Raw genomic sequence first — 16,240 nt, forward strand, 5'->3', positions numbered from 1 at the left:
CTTGAGGATGTGGTAGGAAGTGGCTGGTCTCTGCTACCTAATTAACAGCATGGCTGAGTGCTGGGAAACAAAGGCTCCGGTTTCTACACTCTCTTCATCCTTCTTCCCTTCCTTCCTAGCCCCTAAAAGAAACCGCCCTACTGATACCATGGGAAGTTTCCATAGATACCTCTGTGGCTGCATGGATGTGGAGGGAACTGTCTTTCTGTGTGCAGTGGGATGAGGATGGTGATGGTGTGCTTTATTCCAGACTTGGATCAAGCACTCGAGGGAAGGCGTGGCTGGAGGAACAGGGATGTATCTCTTCTGTTTGGGCTATTTCCAGCTGCAGCTGTCTTGAAGCTCTGCAGAGTGCCCTTCTTCCTCCTTTGGGGAAAACCTGTCTGTGTTGACCCATTTGGGCATGGAGCAAGCAAAACTGGCCACCGATGCCTGCTGCAAGAAAGGCTTTGCCTGTTCCATGTTCCAAAGGCAGTGGCAATCTACTGGGATTGTGGCACCAGTGATCAGCAGGGCCAGTGCACTGGGCTGAGGGGCTGAGAGCTGCAAGTGTTCTGCCAAGGAAGGATTCTCTGCATCTTTGGGAGTTTTCACACCTGCATCCCTTGATCAGACCCACTCAATGAGAGTCATGGTGGCAGGCAGAGGGACACGAGGGTGTTTGAACTGCTTGCTGTACTCCTGAGGCACTTGCTTTATGGCTGTGCAGAATTAGTCTATGTTTTCTAGGCCACCTTTGAAAAGCGGCCGAAAATTTGATTTCCTTAGCCTAAAAACTGAGCTCTGTGTTTGGCTCCTTAAAAGACAGGCAAGGACTAAAAATCTCCTGTGATCTGAAAGCCCAGTCAAACTCTGAATGTCTCAGTGAGGGTGGAAATGGGCTTTGCAGTTTGCTTTTATCACAGCCAAGTTTACTGCTGTTGTTCCCCCAGTTTGTGCACAAGTGCCACACTGAGGAGCTTCCCAGCTCCTCTCTGCTGCCTGAAGTTGCTAGGACAGAAAGGGTCCCTCGCCAGGGCTGGTTTGGGAAGGACTGGAGTGGTGGCTGTCAAGACTGGCACCTCTTTAGTGCTATGTTTTCATGGCTGTGCTTGGAAAGGGTGGGTGGGCACGAGGCCACCAAGCCCTGAGAGGAGGGATGTCTCTGGTGACGACCACTCATTTTGCCATGCAGCCCTGAGGAGCGGGAGGCTGTGTGTCAGCCCGATGGAAGCTCTCTGCAGGTCCTCCTGCCCGAGGAGCAGGCAGTGACACATTTCTGACACAAACTGAGAGGAGATGCCGGCGTGAGATCCCGGTCATGTCATCTGGGATCAGGTACCAAAGCCAGCCGTGGCTGCAAGCAGTGAAGGAAGCAGCTGCCCCAAGCGATGGTGAACATGATCCAGAGCTAGTCCCGAGGCGTCTGCTCCCTGTGTGTGCCTGTGGCAAGGTGCTATCCGCAAGGTCTCCCAGCCCCACACCGTAGCTGCTCCCGGGGCTCTGTGGCTCTCTGCAGTCGAGCTGTGGATGCCGGGGGGATGCCGGCTGAGGATGTGACGGGTTCGCACTGGGCTTGCGTTAGATGACGGGTGCCGGCTCCACAGGGTGCAGGCACAAATATCTCAGGGGGATTTGCTTTCCTACCGAGCCTATTGCTCTCACAAGAAGATGGAAAAATTCGGGTCCTAAAGGGATGAACACTGCCTGCACTTTGAAAGCAGACATCCCAGGAACCATAGAGAAAAAAAGACACCTACTGATTTTTTTTTTTTATTTCTCCCTGTTTCTGTCTGCCTATCAGCCTGTCAGCCAGCTAGATGCTAATCCACAGCAGCAGCAGCACAAATAAAGCTAGGCTAGAGGGATGCTAATTTATGCCTGGATTTCATGCTTTGTTTTACTTCCCCACTTTATTGGACAGAGTAGGCTTTGTGAGTGACGTAAAATATTGCGTGTGCTCTGCCCATGGCAGGTTCCTGCACATGCAGCAGGAGAAGTTCATTTCTCTGTAGCCCATTCAGCCTTGCACATGCCTTTCTCTGCCTCCCCTGGATCATTTTGGGGGGTTATTCCTGATAAACCCCCACCTGATGAGGACTCCCTCTAAGTTTTGTTGTAGTCTATGTGAAACCCAGGCATGTGTTTCCAGTCTCATCGTGTCTTGTCTCATGGTGCCAGCATTTATGAACCTAAACTGTAATTTTTTATGCTCTTGCTGGGTAACTAGACTACAGGCTCGGCAATTTGCATGAATAAATGTCATGTAAAATCATCTGCTCGTGGGTAGTGGCCAGCCGAGAAGTTATGTTGTGAGGCAATCTGTTCTGAGCGATCTGTTTAATGAAATGTTGAGATTTACAGCTCTCAACGTCCATGGAGAAAAGCATGTATGGATTTAAGATCACAGCCCTGAGGTGACTTTACCTGTGTGGTACAAGTAGGTGAGGAGTTCTATTACTTGTTGCTTGGGAAACTCAGTGTGTTAAATAAACTGTGCTGTTGGGCAAAAGACTTTGAAATGCCATGTCTTGAAATAAAGGGAAATGTAAAGAATAGTCTAAGAGGTGTTAATAACAGAGGGTCTTGCAGGGTTTCTTGCAAGAGTCTTGCATGAGATCCCCACTGGGGCTCTAATAGTTTTGGAAAGGAAGGATCAGCCACGAGAGGCAGGGAATGGATGTGTTGGGGCTTTGCTGAGGCTTTCAGTTCCCATTAAAGGCAAAGGGAAGGAGATGCCCAAATACCATTGAGTCTCTGTGCTGGTTCTGACTGCTCCCTGAAGCCAAAGCTCCATGAGCAAAGCAGCAAATCACTGGGGAAGGAGAGAACAGGCAAGACAGAGCTGAAGGGGGCTTTGAAATGGCCACACTGGCAGGGATCTATGAATTCCCTTGCTTTTTCACTCAGTTTTCTCACAACTCCTGCTGGCCTCTGCAGAGCAAGTTGAGGGGAAGAGCTCAGAGGTGGGTCTTTGTATCAAGGTCTGCCCTCAGCTTCACCAGGTTAAATCCTTAGTGAGGATTTAATTGCGTTCAGCAAAAGCTGCCCAAATTTACAGCATGGAAATGAGAGCAGAATCATGAGTGTCCTTGTTTCCTTTAACCATCAAATAGATTTTCTCAGCCTTGAGTTCTGCAAGCTGATCTCTGTAGGGTTTTATTTCATTCGCTGTCTTCATTGCCCTATTAAAACAACAGCTCTGTCCCCGAGTCCCTGCATGTCACTGTGTGTCGAGTACTTATCCCTGTGTATTGGGGCACAGGAATGTGGCAATAAAACTGCTCACAACCACTTGTTTGGATAAAAAGCACAGATTTGCTTACCTTGCAGTAATTCCTCTTTTTTAAGCAGAAATGTTTGCACAGGTGACTTTTGGTTTTGCCTCATGTACATTCTTTGGTTTCCGTGTGACATTTTGCCCAGCCTTGTTTAGTAATGTCCAGGAATTTCCTAGCTTTCCTCTTATGGAAATCACACAAAGGTCTAGGGGGTGGATCTGACTGCAGGAGCAATGTCGGAGGAGCAGAGCTACCTCTGCCCACCAAGGCAGGGCTCATGTGGGTTTGCATCACAGCTTTTCTCTTCTCTGACTAAGCTAAAGGACAGGAATAGTTTTGTACTCCTAAGGTGCACCTGTTTGTGTAGGAGGATGTGGGATTGTGGCATTTGTCTTTGCAGCTTTCACTGGGCTCCTCCGCCAGGCTTTCTTTAGGCTGATATCTACTTAGATTGGGGGGAACCTCTGGGCAACATTGCATCTTGCATTGCACAGGTCCTCACGTGCAAACACCGTAGGAGTGCGGAGGTATCTGGCTTTGTGCGGGTCTCAGAGCCAGCCTCTTTGAGGTCTCTTTGTTTTGTCTCCCTCTGGGTATCTTGTGTGGATGCATTTGCATATATGGAAAACGCTGTCATCATCTTCTCCCCCTCCCCAGCTCCCATTCCCTTTGCTCTGCTGGCTCTTGGGCATTTCCAGCTGAACGGAGCCTGCCAAGGCCAGCCAAGCGCGGTGGGGCTGGGGGCAAACACCCCCCATCTGCACCTTCACTATTTCCTTCCCCAGGCGTGCCTGGGGGTGCTCAGGGCATTGGGACATTTTCCCCTATTTTTTTTCTCTCCTGGTATTTAATAACCAGCAATAGGCAGAGAGTGGGGTCCTGAAGGGAGTCTGGTCTGGTCCATCCTCTGAGCCCCCAGCTCCAACACCCTGCTGCTCCCCCCCTTTCTTCTCGTGCTGTAGCGTGTCTGGCTGCAGCACCAAAGAGAGCAGTTCAAACCATGCAGCGAGGCTGCTCACTTGCTCTAAATCCACGAGTCCAGGTTTAAGCACTTTTTGTTCCTGCCAGAAAAAGCCTTGGAGTGGTTATACCAATAAATCTCTTGCTCCTCCATGAAGATGTCCTTCCCAGGACATTTTAAGTCCCTAATCCTCTCCAAGGCATCTCTGACTCTATCTTCTCTAACCTGTACCTGCCCCCCTGCTGCCAAAGACTTGCCCTGAGGCTTCGTCCCTTCGGTCTGCCTGCTCTCTGTGCACCTCTGTGCAGCCCTGCTCCCACTCCACTGTCCCGACATCCTGCTGCCCGCTTGGAACTGGGGACAAGCAGGGCCATTGGAACGGCCGGGGGCGGAAGAAGGGGGTGGAGGAGAGACGGGGCAGCTGCGAGGCTTGTGTTAGTAAACACTTCCTTGGGTTCACATTTTAATTCCTTACCCCCCTTCCACATCTTCTCCCCCATCCTTTCCCTTTTCTATATGCTCACACAATGAGACCATTGTCAAGGGGTGATTTGAATGAGGGGTCTCCGGGCATGTTCCCAGCATTGTCAAACAGAGTGGGAAAAAAACCACAACTCCAGCCTAGCCAGGAGGACCAGACCAGACTGAGACAGATGCCTAAATTAGTGACAAAGCCTTTTGAATGTCCCCCCTAGACAAGGGTTGCCTTGTGCATGCGTGCGTGTGTGTGTGCATGCTCGTGGGTGTGTATTTGTGGCTGGGTGGCAGCTTGCATGTCTCCCCATGTTAATTAGTTTTGCATGCATGTCTGATAAGGTGCCAATGAATATATTTGTACTCCTTCCATTGGTGAAAGCTGTCTCGGCGGCGGGGGAGATGCGGGGTGGTGGGGGTGTGCTCAGTGCAGCCTGGCAGCCTGGGGTAATTGAGCTGTGCGGGGCTGGGAGAAGGGGTGAGGGTTACATCGTCAGAGCTCGGCTTCCCAGCGATGGGATCTGCTGCTTTCGTTGCAAATCATGGAGAGTTTAAAAGAGAACTGAGGCTTTTTTTGGTTCACTGGGTCTTTCTCTTCATCTTGGCTGATTGTCTGGCTGAGGGTCTGTAGGCTCTTTCTTCTCCTCTGCCCTGTGTGTCTTTCTCTCAAGCCCCTTAAAAGGTGTTTATTTCCAATGGATTTGTATCCATCTTTGTATACACACATACACATGCAATCACTCACACAAAGCCCCAGTAACAAAACCTCTGCCTCTTTCTCCAGAAAGGGAGTCAAATCTGCTACCAGTTACAAAATATGGGAGGGAAGTGAAGCGTGTGGGTGCCAGGGGTGGAGCAGTGGAAACAGGCAAATAGAAATGCAGAACAGGAGTTGGAGAGACAGAGATAACATGCTCTATAAAGGATTTATCAACATTTGCTCAGGATAGAGTTATTAATTAGCAATGCAGAGAAAAGTCTTTCTACATCCCCAGCGTATGGACCAGCACATAATATCATTCCTAGACTGCTGTTATCTTTCATCCATCTATCTGCATTCTGTAGGTTCACACAAGAATTCATTGTATGTGTAAGGATGTAAACATCAGTTCACATCTAATTAATTTCCTGTCTAAATTAATTTTGCTTCCTTTCTCTTAAATCAACAAGACTTAAGAGCCCACATACATTTCTTGAGCAGAATGGGAAGAAACTCTTGAATGGGCCAAGATGTCTTTTCTCCCTGTGGTCCCATCTGAGCAGCTGCCAGATGCTGAAAGAGCAGGGACTTATATGGCACAAGGCTGCTCTGAAGCAGAGGTAATTTTGGGAAGTTTACTGGAGCACAGCTTGCCTCCTGTGGAGCTTGGTAGCATCCAGCTTCATGTCGGCTCCAGTTTGCTTTGCCTTCTTTTCCATTCTTGGGTTCTGGTACAGTGAACGAATGAAGAGCGGGAGCTGATACACGATGGAGCAGGGCTGGCCCTGCAGGCAGCCTGGGTGGGAGATGCTTGGTCCAAGCAGCAGAGTATGGGGTTTACTCCTGATGGCTGGCTGGGGAGGAAGGGGAAGGTCATGGACAAGGTAAGGTGGCTGTTGGGGGTTTGGGTTGGGTAGGGCTGACACCTCTTCCCCCACTGACTTTGCAGCTGTACTGGGTTTTCCTCTGCTACTGGGAGGGAAGCTGGGAAGTGATCCGGAGAGGTGGTAGAATAGCCAGGAAGCAACAAAGCCACCTGCCTGGAGGAGAGCTGACAAGTCCCTGGTGAGCTGCGGGAGCAGCAGCCTTCCTTTGTGCTCAGAGAAGTCCAGGCAGGGCCAGGCTACACCTCCCCATCGACCTGCACAGGATGTCTATGGGGGCCAGCCCAAAGAGTGCCCCAAAATCCTCACTGCCACTCCAGCAGTAGGTGCAGTGGGCAGCTCATCAGTAATGTGCAGGAAAAAAGGGATTCCCATGAAATGCAGGTCTTCCAGTTGGAGAACAAAGGCAATTTCGTGTGACTTATCAGCGGTGCCTAATTGCGCAGGGTGAATAATGAGCAGCTGGAGAGGCAGCACTGCCGTCCCTCCGGCGGGCTGCAGCCGGTGGCCGTGGCTGGAAACCCCAATCAGTGCCAGCAGAAAGTGGGCTTCCTCAGAGAGGTGCAGCCCCAGCACTCTGTGCCCATTTCAGAGCTGTGTGGGCTCCTCCATTGCAAAGTAATTGTGTTAATCCCACATGGATGCAAGAGGGGAACCTGCTGTTGGAAAAAGTCTCTCTGCGGTTGCTCAGACCTTTCATTTACGCAGAGGGTGAATGTGTCATCCATGCCTGACCCAGATGCAAGGTGGCCTTTAATCACAAAGAAGAACCAGGCACCAGCATCCTGCAAAGGGCTTGCAGTTCCCTCCCTGTCTGGTACCCCGTCTCTGGGCAGTGGCCATGCTAAGGACCCCTTCCAGCTGACCTCCCACCCCTGTGCCTTCCTCTCTTGTGTGCACATCCCTATCTCTCTTTATTTGGCTCCCAAACTCTGGGCAGGGCTGTAGAAACCGCTTTGTCAGAGCTCCTCGCCAGGTTGATCTGCAGAAGGGGTTTTTTTCCCTTTCCCCGTTGGGATGACTATTCCCACACAAGCAAAGCCTCTTAATGAATCCGTGGCAGCAAAGTAGGTAACGTGCTCTCCCTGCCAAGGCTGCTTGGCACAGCTGGAGTCACGTAATCAGGCTAGGCTGCCAGTCGGGGACAGAGTGGGAAGAGTTAAACTGAGGACAGTGCAGGGACAACTAATCCCCAACAGGAAGAGTAGCAGAGACCTCCCTGTCCTTCATCATCCTCCCCCTCCATTCATGCACTTTTCCTCCCTCTCCACCACATCCTATTCCTCTCCCACATCCTCCCTTTACTTATTTCTTCTTCCGTCTTTCTCACCCTCCTCTCCTCCGTTGCTTTCTCACTCCTCCCCCGTGGTTTCCCTCCTCCCCGCCATCCCCAGCCCAGTCTCCTCTCACATGCTCTGTCATGTCTCCAGAGCTGGTTTTCGAGTGGGACCGAGGGACGGTGTATTTGGGCTGCGGTGGAGGTCACAGCTATATGGGGATTGTTTAAAAGAGATTTGCCCACATCCCAGCCCATGTGACCAGCCTCAGCTGCAGGTCTCTCTTTCTTAATCTGGAGATAAGCGTGATTATCCGAGGAAGGGCTGTTCGGAGCTTTGTAACTGTGACAGGGGAGCTTTCAAGTCGCACTTTGCTGGCAGAGCAGCGTTTAAAGCCGGGGAATCAGATTCCAAGCGTGGCTTTGCATCTCTTTTCTGCTGGGAGCATGGTGCAGGGCTGGCAGTGGGGATGGGAGCTTTATTAGGACTTTGCTTATGATGCGGAAAAGGAGTTAGGGGAGGGAAAATGGGGGAAGAAGGAGGTGAAAAAGAATCCCAATTCGCCGTTTCCCCGTCAGTGGTGGCCCAGGAGAGATTGGCACTGATTCAAGGGGACAGGCCAGCCTGAACCCTGGTGCAGAGCAATAAGGTCCATCAAACCTGGGGTCTGCCTTGGTTTTAGCCTGGGGTTGTGTCTCCTTGTTCTGCTCTACCCCGCCTCGCTCTGTTGAATCCTTCACACAAGAGGTCTCTGGGGCCCTGTTTGGAAATGAAATGCTGTTTTAGCAGCTCCCATGGCACAGCTTCCCCGGGAGAGATGGCAGGGCCAGCTTTGCTGCCCAATAAACACATCGGCCCCAGCACTCAAGGCAGCCAACTCCCTGTCCCTGTTCAGAGAAATATTTGCTGGAGATGAGCCCTTGTGGGGCATCTCTGCAGCCAAGGTGGAAGTGCAGAGACATATAGCAATTGTGTAGTTCAGTATCGTATCAGTGTCTTGTATTGCTGGAGGTTGAAATATTTAACATCTCATACAAGTGACACGGTCCCAAAAGATTTCGTTGGCCGGGACAGGCATCAAAATAGGGTTTAGTGGAAATGTTCAGCTCTGGAGCAGGTGCTGCTTTGCTTCTATTTGTAGACTAGAAACTCAGAGCAGAGACTCGTAACAGCGCTTCTTTTGATGAAGATGGGTCAAGGAGAAAGAAACCTGGAAGTGAGCCAAGGGCAGGAATCTAGGGCGAGGTTGAATCAGGACGAAGTGCCAGCGCTCTGGACCGTCACTTGGGCAGGACTCACTGTTCTTGCCATATCCTCCCTGGAACCGGTTCAGCTTCCAGCACTGCAGCTGAGGCCAGCCTGATCCAAAGGACACCCTGAATTCCATCTGCTCTCCCCACACCACCCATTCCTAGTGGGTGGGAATTTGCAGTGAGAGCACCAAACTGCCCCTCTGCCTGGGTTTGTTCATGGATGGGCAGTTCCTTGCCTGTGTCAGAACACCAAGGGATAGAGTACATCCCTCTTCTTCCTCTCCCACAAAGGAACATCTCATTTTTGCATCATGCTGCCACAAGGGCCAGCCAGCCTTAAAGCAGCCCAGGACAAAGTCCTGTGCCTGAAGGTTGAAATGTGTCTCTGCAGGGCAGGTAGCTCAGTGTACCCCCAGTGGTTGAAGAAGGCAAGCGGTTGCAAATGTATAATTTTGAGAGCAAGCTCTGAAACATCTCTCACGTTGCCTGCCTGTCTCTGGAGCCCCACACAGCTGCTCTGTGGGTGGAAGCTCTGTTTTTCATGTGCCCCCATGAACTTTATTTTTTGCTATTTTTCTTTGTATGCTGCTGAGATGAATCCTCTTCAGTGCCTACAGCTTATTCCAGGGCTTTACTGAGGATCTGGCCAACACATGTAGCCTTACTCCAGGGCATGGCTCTTGAAGAAACTAAAGGGGTACAGCTTCTTTTTAGTCTAGTGGCTGTAAAAACCAAGCAGCCCAAATCCCAACCTGCAGTCGTGCTGTGCAGATAATGCCTGTGCCCCATTGGAGAACAGGAGCTCCCCTTGAAATCTCACAGCCCTGGATGTGGCAGCGGGAGCGTGGGCAGGAACATGTAGGTGTTGGCATGTGCAGGCAGGAACACGTGTATGCCAGGGCAAGTGTGCCCATCTCTGCAGGCACAGGCCCACGTCTGTCTCTGCACCAGCCCCTCTTGTGCACTGGCTTCAAAAGAATCTTCCCCACACCTGCCTGAAATGAGGGTTTAGGGGCATAGGGCTGATGGTAAATTAACCAACGGTAAATGGAGGGAAGCACAGTAGATGGGTTTAATGGGGAGAGCCATTTGGGATGCAGCAAGGGAAGGTTTCCTGATGGAACTAACAGAAGGAGCTAGAAAAGGGAGCAGTGTGGTAGATAAGGGTGTGAGATCAAAGGCTGTGACAGGGCCAAGAGCGATGAGAGGTGGGAGCCAGGAGCAGTTTGTGTTCCTGGGTGTCGAGCAGTGCTGAGGAGAGTGAAGGAAAAACACTGGCTGCTCTGAACAAAAGCCACTGAATGGGGAGATGGGAATGACACGGAGGGGACAAAGCAGGAGACACAGATCAGCCAGCACCAAGCATGGGTGTGGGTGGCTTTCTTTTCTGGGTAGAAGATGGGCTGGAGAAGGGGGCTTGCACCCGGTGAGGATGTGCAAGGTGGTCATGGCCCATGACAGTGAGCCAGCAGAGTGCCACAAGTTTGGGGCACAGAGTGGCTTTGGGCAAAAGAAGCTGTCACAGTGACAAGACGGGTGTTTCCCCAAAGGTGGCCAGTGTTTCCAGGATAGGGAAAAGGAGCTCTACACCTGGGTTGGGAAGAGCTAAGTAATGTTTCCAAACACCACGTTAGGCCAATGCTGGAGTTTGAGCACAAGCTGGGCAGTAACACAAGCCTGGACTGGAATGCCTGCACAGCATCCCTGAGCCATACTGGGCCTGCAGCTCACCCTGCAGCACTGGGACTCTGCAGGGTCCAAGGGGAAGGGAAGAGCTCTGGCAGTTGAATTTGTATTCTCCTTTCACCCACCCAAGCATCCACCTTCCCTGTAAGGGCAGCTGAGACCCAAGGGCAGTTTGGGCCCTTGCTATCATTGCTGTTGGTCAGAGCCTTTTCTTAGAATACTCTGGCACCTCCTTACATGAATCTGGGTTTTGTGATTGATGACAAGCAAAACTCTTGTCCAAAAGACCATAATGTTTGCTTGCAACCTCAGTGCTATAGTAACAGAGGTCCTCAGGACACCTCTGAAGTAGGTCACCACAGACCCCATTTTTCTGGGTCTCCCAGTGCAGCACAGCTCCAGAAAGAGAATACACCCACCACAGTCCAGCTGGGCATTGCCCTGGCACAGCCCAGACCATCTCAGGGAAGGCCAGGCTGGAGAACTGCCCTCCAGTGACAGCACCCAAGGGTACAAAGGGCTGTCCTGCACCTGGTCACAGGAAACTTCTGTTCCTCATGCAGCCCCAGTGCCAGCTAATGGTGTTCCCCAAGTCAGGGCTCCCTTCCAGCCTCCTGTCTCCCCATCCCCCACCTCCTTGCTGCCTCCCTCCCCCCTTTCCCCCAGTGCCTCTCCTCCTGCTTTGCATAATTTTCCATTTTCAGTGTCCCCTTTTCTTTTTCTCCTCTCCATATGGTGCGTCCCCCTCTCTGCCTGGCGCAGGAGCCATCCTTAACAAGCTCGGCAAAGCCCTCTCTCAGGGGCTGCACATGAAAGATGCTCTGTAAAAACAGAGGCTGGGATGGAGCTCCCCCTTTTTCCCCCCCTTGATTTATATGGGGCTGGGATGTGGGAACGTTTCTGGGTCGCATTTTAGAGCCGCCGGGTGCTTGTGCCTGTTCTCTCCAGCCATTCAGTGCAGACCCCTAAGGCCAGCTCGTCCTCAGCCTTTGATCTGCAATGCAGAAAGAGCATCCAGGGCAAGTTTGTGCCTCTCATCCAGCCCCTGCCCTCATTTTGGCTGGCAGGGAGGGATGTCCTGTCCCACCACACCGGGGAGAGGCCATGCCCTTTCCTCTCAGTGTCTGGTGGCCTTTTCCAGCTGGCTACTTTGGCTCCCTCCCACATCCCTGGCACCATGAGGACCTTCCGACTCATGAGGTCCAAGGCACTGGGTCATGGTGAAGCAGCAGGTCGTGGGATTTGTGATACACAGCGATTCTGCACATCTAACCCAGCCCTGCCCCTCTCCAGCTCCACTGCAGATACTGGCCAGTGAGCACCCAGGGGTGCCTGGAGGGTGCTGGGGCTGAGCAAAGGGTGCTGGGGCTGGCAACGCTTGCCCAGCATTTGATGGGTTAAGCCAGTCTCTAGCTAATTTCTCCCAGCGGCTCCCCTCCTCCTCCTCATACTTCTGTATGCAGCAGGCAGGGCCTCAGCGCAGGTTCCTGCACTGAGCTGTTGCCAGGGGAGTAGTTAGGCGAGTCTGAGCTATGTGGGGAAAAGGCCCGGGCTGTCAAAGTGTCTGAGATGAACCATAGCCCGGTCCCCCTGCAGCTGGGCCCAAGCATGCATCAGCCCTTGTTTGGAGCCTGGGAATGGCAAAGCCCAGGGAGGTTCAAGGGCAAACTTGCTATTCATTAGTCAGGGGTCCTTGACGTTCCCACTCTCTGTCTCCCTTCTTCTTCTTCTTCTTCTTCTCTTTTCTGTCCCTCTTTTGACAGATTCCTGGGTGCTTTTGGGGAAAACTCCCCTCCTCCTCCTCGCCCCAGCAAAAGCCCTCCACATAAACTTCCCCAGCAGACAAGGCAGGAGGACAATAACGTCAGGGCCACGATGCAAACGAGAGCCAGCGGAGCAGCCGCATCCCCCGGGTGTCCTTTCTCCCCGGCCCTTCCCGCGCTGCTGCGGGAGGCTCAGCCGCCGCATTCATTTCGCTCATCTTGCCCATCTCCGATGTTTTATTATCTTGATGCTTGCAGGAAATTGTAACTTGAGATAAGGAAAATGTCAGGCGCCTTCTCCTCTCTCCTGTAGCCCAAAGCACTGAGAAGTTGCTCCGTAGGAAATGTAAACGCTTGCCCAGGTGCAGAGGATGAGCACGAGATGGAGGGAGCCTCGAGAGGCCGCGCGAGCATCTCCGTCAGGAGATAAAACTCGCGGCGTAGGCGTAACACGGAGCCTCCCTCCCGCCCCGCTGAACAGAATATTTCATAGCTCTTAGAAGCCGAAGCTCCCTTGTAATTATCCAAAGCAAACAGCACGTGTTATTAGTTTAAAATGATTTTTTTTTCCCCCTCCCCGGGCCCCTGGAGCAGAATGGAGGTGTAATTGTGCTAAGGAGTTAGCAGGGGAGAGCACAGCTTTTGGTCACATTCAAGTTGGAGGGCTTGAGCCAGGGAGGCTGGTATGAAAGGCTGGTATTTGCATAAGCAGCGTGCATCCCTACAAAAAAGAAAGATATCAGGGGCTTGCAAAATTCAATCAAGGCTGGGAGGGAAGAAAAAAAAGGGGGGGGTGGAAGGGAGGGGGGAAAAAATTTGACAGTGAAAAAGGTTTTTCTAAGTAACACCCTGTCGAGATTAAATTGTCCAGAAAGTTTCTCCGTGTGAGCCGGTGAAGCGGAGGCTGGGCTGAGGGCAGGGGAGGAGCGGGGTCCCTCCTTCCTGGCCTCAATAGGGGACAGGAATCTGATTAGGCAGAGCGTTCTGCATCCATTTACCATTATTTGAGGGTTTTTTTTTTCTCTTCCCACTGCCCAGAATTGCTGTGGCAGGACAGTTTATCAGCGTATAAACCTCAGTGCTGGCTTTGTAAGGGCACAAGGAGGCAGAGGAGCAAGTGTTGGGGCAGAGGCTGAGCTATAATTTCAGTTGTTTATTCAGCTTAAAAAAAAAAAAAAGATGGACAGTAAATCCACACACAGAGGGATGTTTTCCCTGTGCAGGTCCTTTGGGAGGGAAGACAGTGTTGGGGCTGGAACTGGGTCCTGGTGAAGCCCTATTTTTGCAGGTACCCTCAGTGCAAGGCTGAACTCTGCCCAGAGAGAAAGTGCATGCGGGAGATTTGAGTTTTCCTGAAGCTTATGTCGAATCAGTTGGGGTGGTCCAGCTCCTCCTGCCCTCAGTTACTGAGTGCCAGAAGTTTCAAATCCACCAGGCAGGCAGTGGGTGATTTCCAGGCTGGGTTGATGTCGGGTACCAACGAGCATTCTCTGTCACACTACAGAGGAGCTCCTCTGTAGGCCAAAGCAAGCTCAGCCTGTCCCTGCAGAGAGCAGGGACTGTCCCTGCCCAGGAGAGGGGACTTTACCTGCCAGGTAAAGCCTTTCCACTGGTGAGAACAAGAGTTCAGCTGCCTCCTCCAGTCCTGGGCTTGTGAAAACACCCACCATCATTCTGATCTCATCTCTCCTAACCTCAACATCCTTTCCAGGCTTGGGGGAACGTTTGGGATGACTCCTAATCTCACACAGGATAAAGAAGTGCTGAGCCTTGGCTTTTCACAGCTTGGCTCTCTCTAAACACATACAGTATGGGGTCTGTCCTCTTAGCACCCAGAGACAGACACAGGCCATGGTCCTTCCCCAAACCCAAGCACATGGGGTGGGTTTGGCCTCTGCCTCTCTTAAGTTTTAGGCTTGCTTCAAAGTTGCAGAAGGGAAGGGATTTTCCTTGGATTTCCATCAAGTGCTTTATGAATATTGCAATAAAGGGGTTACAGAAGATCTATTTTTAAGAGAGAGAAAAAATACCCATGAAAATTGCAGCCTGGACCCCAGAGTGTAGAGTATTTGCACAGTTCAAAGAGTTACGGTGGTTCATCCAGTCACAGCCTGGGAACGTCGCGGTGCGACCTACAGCAGATCACATGCCAGCTACTCCCAGGGCGGCTCATTAGAGAGCCACACAGAAGATTTATCTCTTAAAATGGGCTTGCAAATATTTTATAAAATTTGCAATATTTTATAAAATTACAATTTGGTGCAATAAAAAGAATAAATTAGCCAGCTGATGGTTCCTTTTGCAAGTGTACTCAAGGATTTGGTATATTAGTCTTTACTCCTTCCAATGTAACAGTTTATGGGCAAAGCAAAGGGAAGTTAGGAAAAGGATGGGACTGGTTTGGGGAGCTAGGGAATACACACTCAACATGGATAAAGTGTAAAGGAAATAGATGAAAAAAATCAGGAAAAAGGGAGGAGAACGTGCTGCAAGGTGTGAGATGTGTGGGGCAAACCACGGGAGGCATGGGGAAAGCCGAGAAGGGGACTTGGGCTGAGCGTCACAGCTTCGGCTCCAGCTCGGTGGCTTGGTATCACTTTCTCCAGTCAGGCAAGGGCGCCGAGGGCAGGGAAAGTTAACACGAAGATTAAAACATCAGAGGGCTGTGCCTTTAGTGGCTCTGACATGCAGAGTAATCCCATGCCCCAAAGCCTAGGGAGGAAGGACAAGCCGTGAGCCCTCCCCTGGCTGGTGGTGTGCGGGGCAGGCAGAGGTAGGGGATTGAGGAGGGTGCAGGGGAAGCTTGGCATCTTGGGGACTACAGTTTTCCTGGTAAGGAAGAGGGTAAAGGGGTCCAGAGCCATGAGAAACATGTGGTGGGGACAGAAAGAGGATTGGAGTTCTGCTCCACCAGGGACAAGTTGGTCTGTTCTCAGCCAAGTGCTGCTGGACCATTTCTCTGACAGAAATCATAACCACTCCATTTTTTTTTCTTTCCTTCCTAGATCCCAGTTAGTGGACAAGGGATTTTTGAAGCTTGTGAGTTCCTTCTTCCAGTTGGCTACCACCTGCCTGGACTTGCCATCTGACTTCTCTGAGTTTCTCCAGGAGGGTCCCAACCTGCTTCTCCATTGGCCCCAGAGAGAAGACAGCTTTGTCTTGTGAACACAGTGGATTTCTGCATCACTTTGAAACACAGCGGTGCAGCCATGGGGAGGGAGCCAGGGCAATACAGGGAGCCAAGGGATCATCCCACATCACTCCTGTATGTTGCCTTCAGTGCTCTCAATACCCCAGAGCAGGACCAAAGTGCTTAGGCAGAGAGACCTGAGCCAGTCACTGACTCACCTGGTGAAATACCAGGTGTGTGAAGTTTGGAGGGAGCTTTTAGCCCCCGGCTTTGCTCATGGAGCAGAGCTCGGCCCTTGATGCTCTTGATCCCTGGGTCTGTGGAGCTGTGGGAGTGCAGCCTTCCCAAAGGCACTGTCCTTGGGGCCCAGAGGACCATGAGCTTTTCCAGGCCAGGCAGCCCTGCTGCTGTTGTACTGCACCCTCTCTGTTCCTGTAAGAGAAATGTACTGCCTGTAATTCTCTCCCATTCAAATCCTTCCAACCCCTTGCACTGTTGAAAATAAACTCTCTCTTTTGCAAAAGTGAGCGTGTGATTTGGTGCAGTCTCAAGACGGAGGAGGCAATGGGTACAAAATAAACCCAGGCAAATCAACAGGGAAGCGGGAGCAGCCGAGAGCCAAGGAGCCGGGCTGCGCCGTGCCCCGCATCAGGCACATTTCCCTGAAAGCCCGAGCGAATCCCTCGCCGCTCAATGATCTTTATTTGGTCTGAACCCCGTCTGGGAAGTAACCGCTAAACCCAATGCAAACAGACCCCCGTGAAAGAATATAATGAATATGTCTCTCAAATGATTTGGAGCCCTTCTGCCTGCAGAGCAGGGTTCCCCATTGTGCCCCGCTCCCGGCGTGCT

The 16,240-nt window shown here is 51.6% G+C and overlaps 1 long non-coding RNA gene across 10 annotated transcripts in view; it reads left to right on the plus strand.

Annotated features, from left to right (window-relative positions):
• Nucleotides 1-15,911, plus strand: part of LOC137481819 (uncharacterized) — a 46,488-nt gene extending 30,577 nt beyond the window's left edge. For all 10 annotated transcript variants that reach the window (XR_011003693.1, XR_011003695.1, XR_011003699.1 and 7 more), the window contains one exon: nucleotides 15,264-15,911. This is a non-coding gene — a long non-coding RNA (uncharacterized lncRNA). The remainder of the gene's footprint in view (nucleotides 1-15,263) is intronic.
• The last annotated feature ends 329 nt before the right edge of the window (nucleotides 15,912-16,240 follow it).

This window comes from Anomalospiza imberbis, chromosome 13 (genome assembly GCF_031753505.1).
Source record: "Anomalospiza imberbis isolate Cuckoo-Finch-1a 21T00152 chromosome 13, ASM3175350v1, whole genome shotgun sequence".
In the NCBI taxonomy this organism is placed as follows: domain Eukaryota; kingdom Metazoa; phylum Chordata; class Aves; order Passeriformes; family Viduidae; genus Anomalospiza; species Anomalospiza imberbis.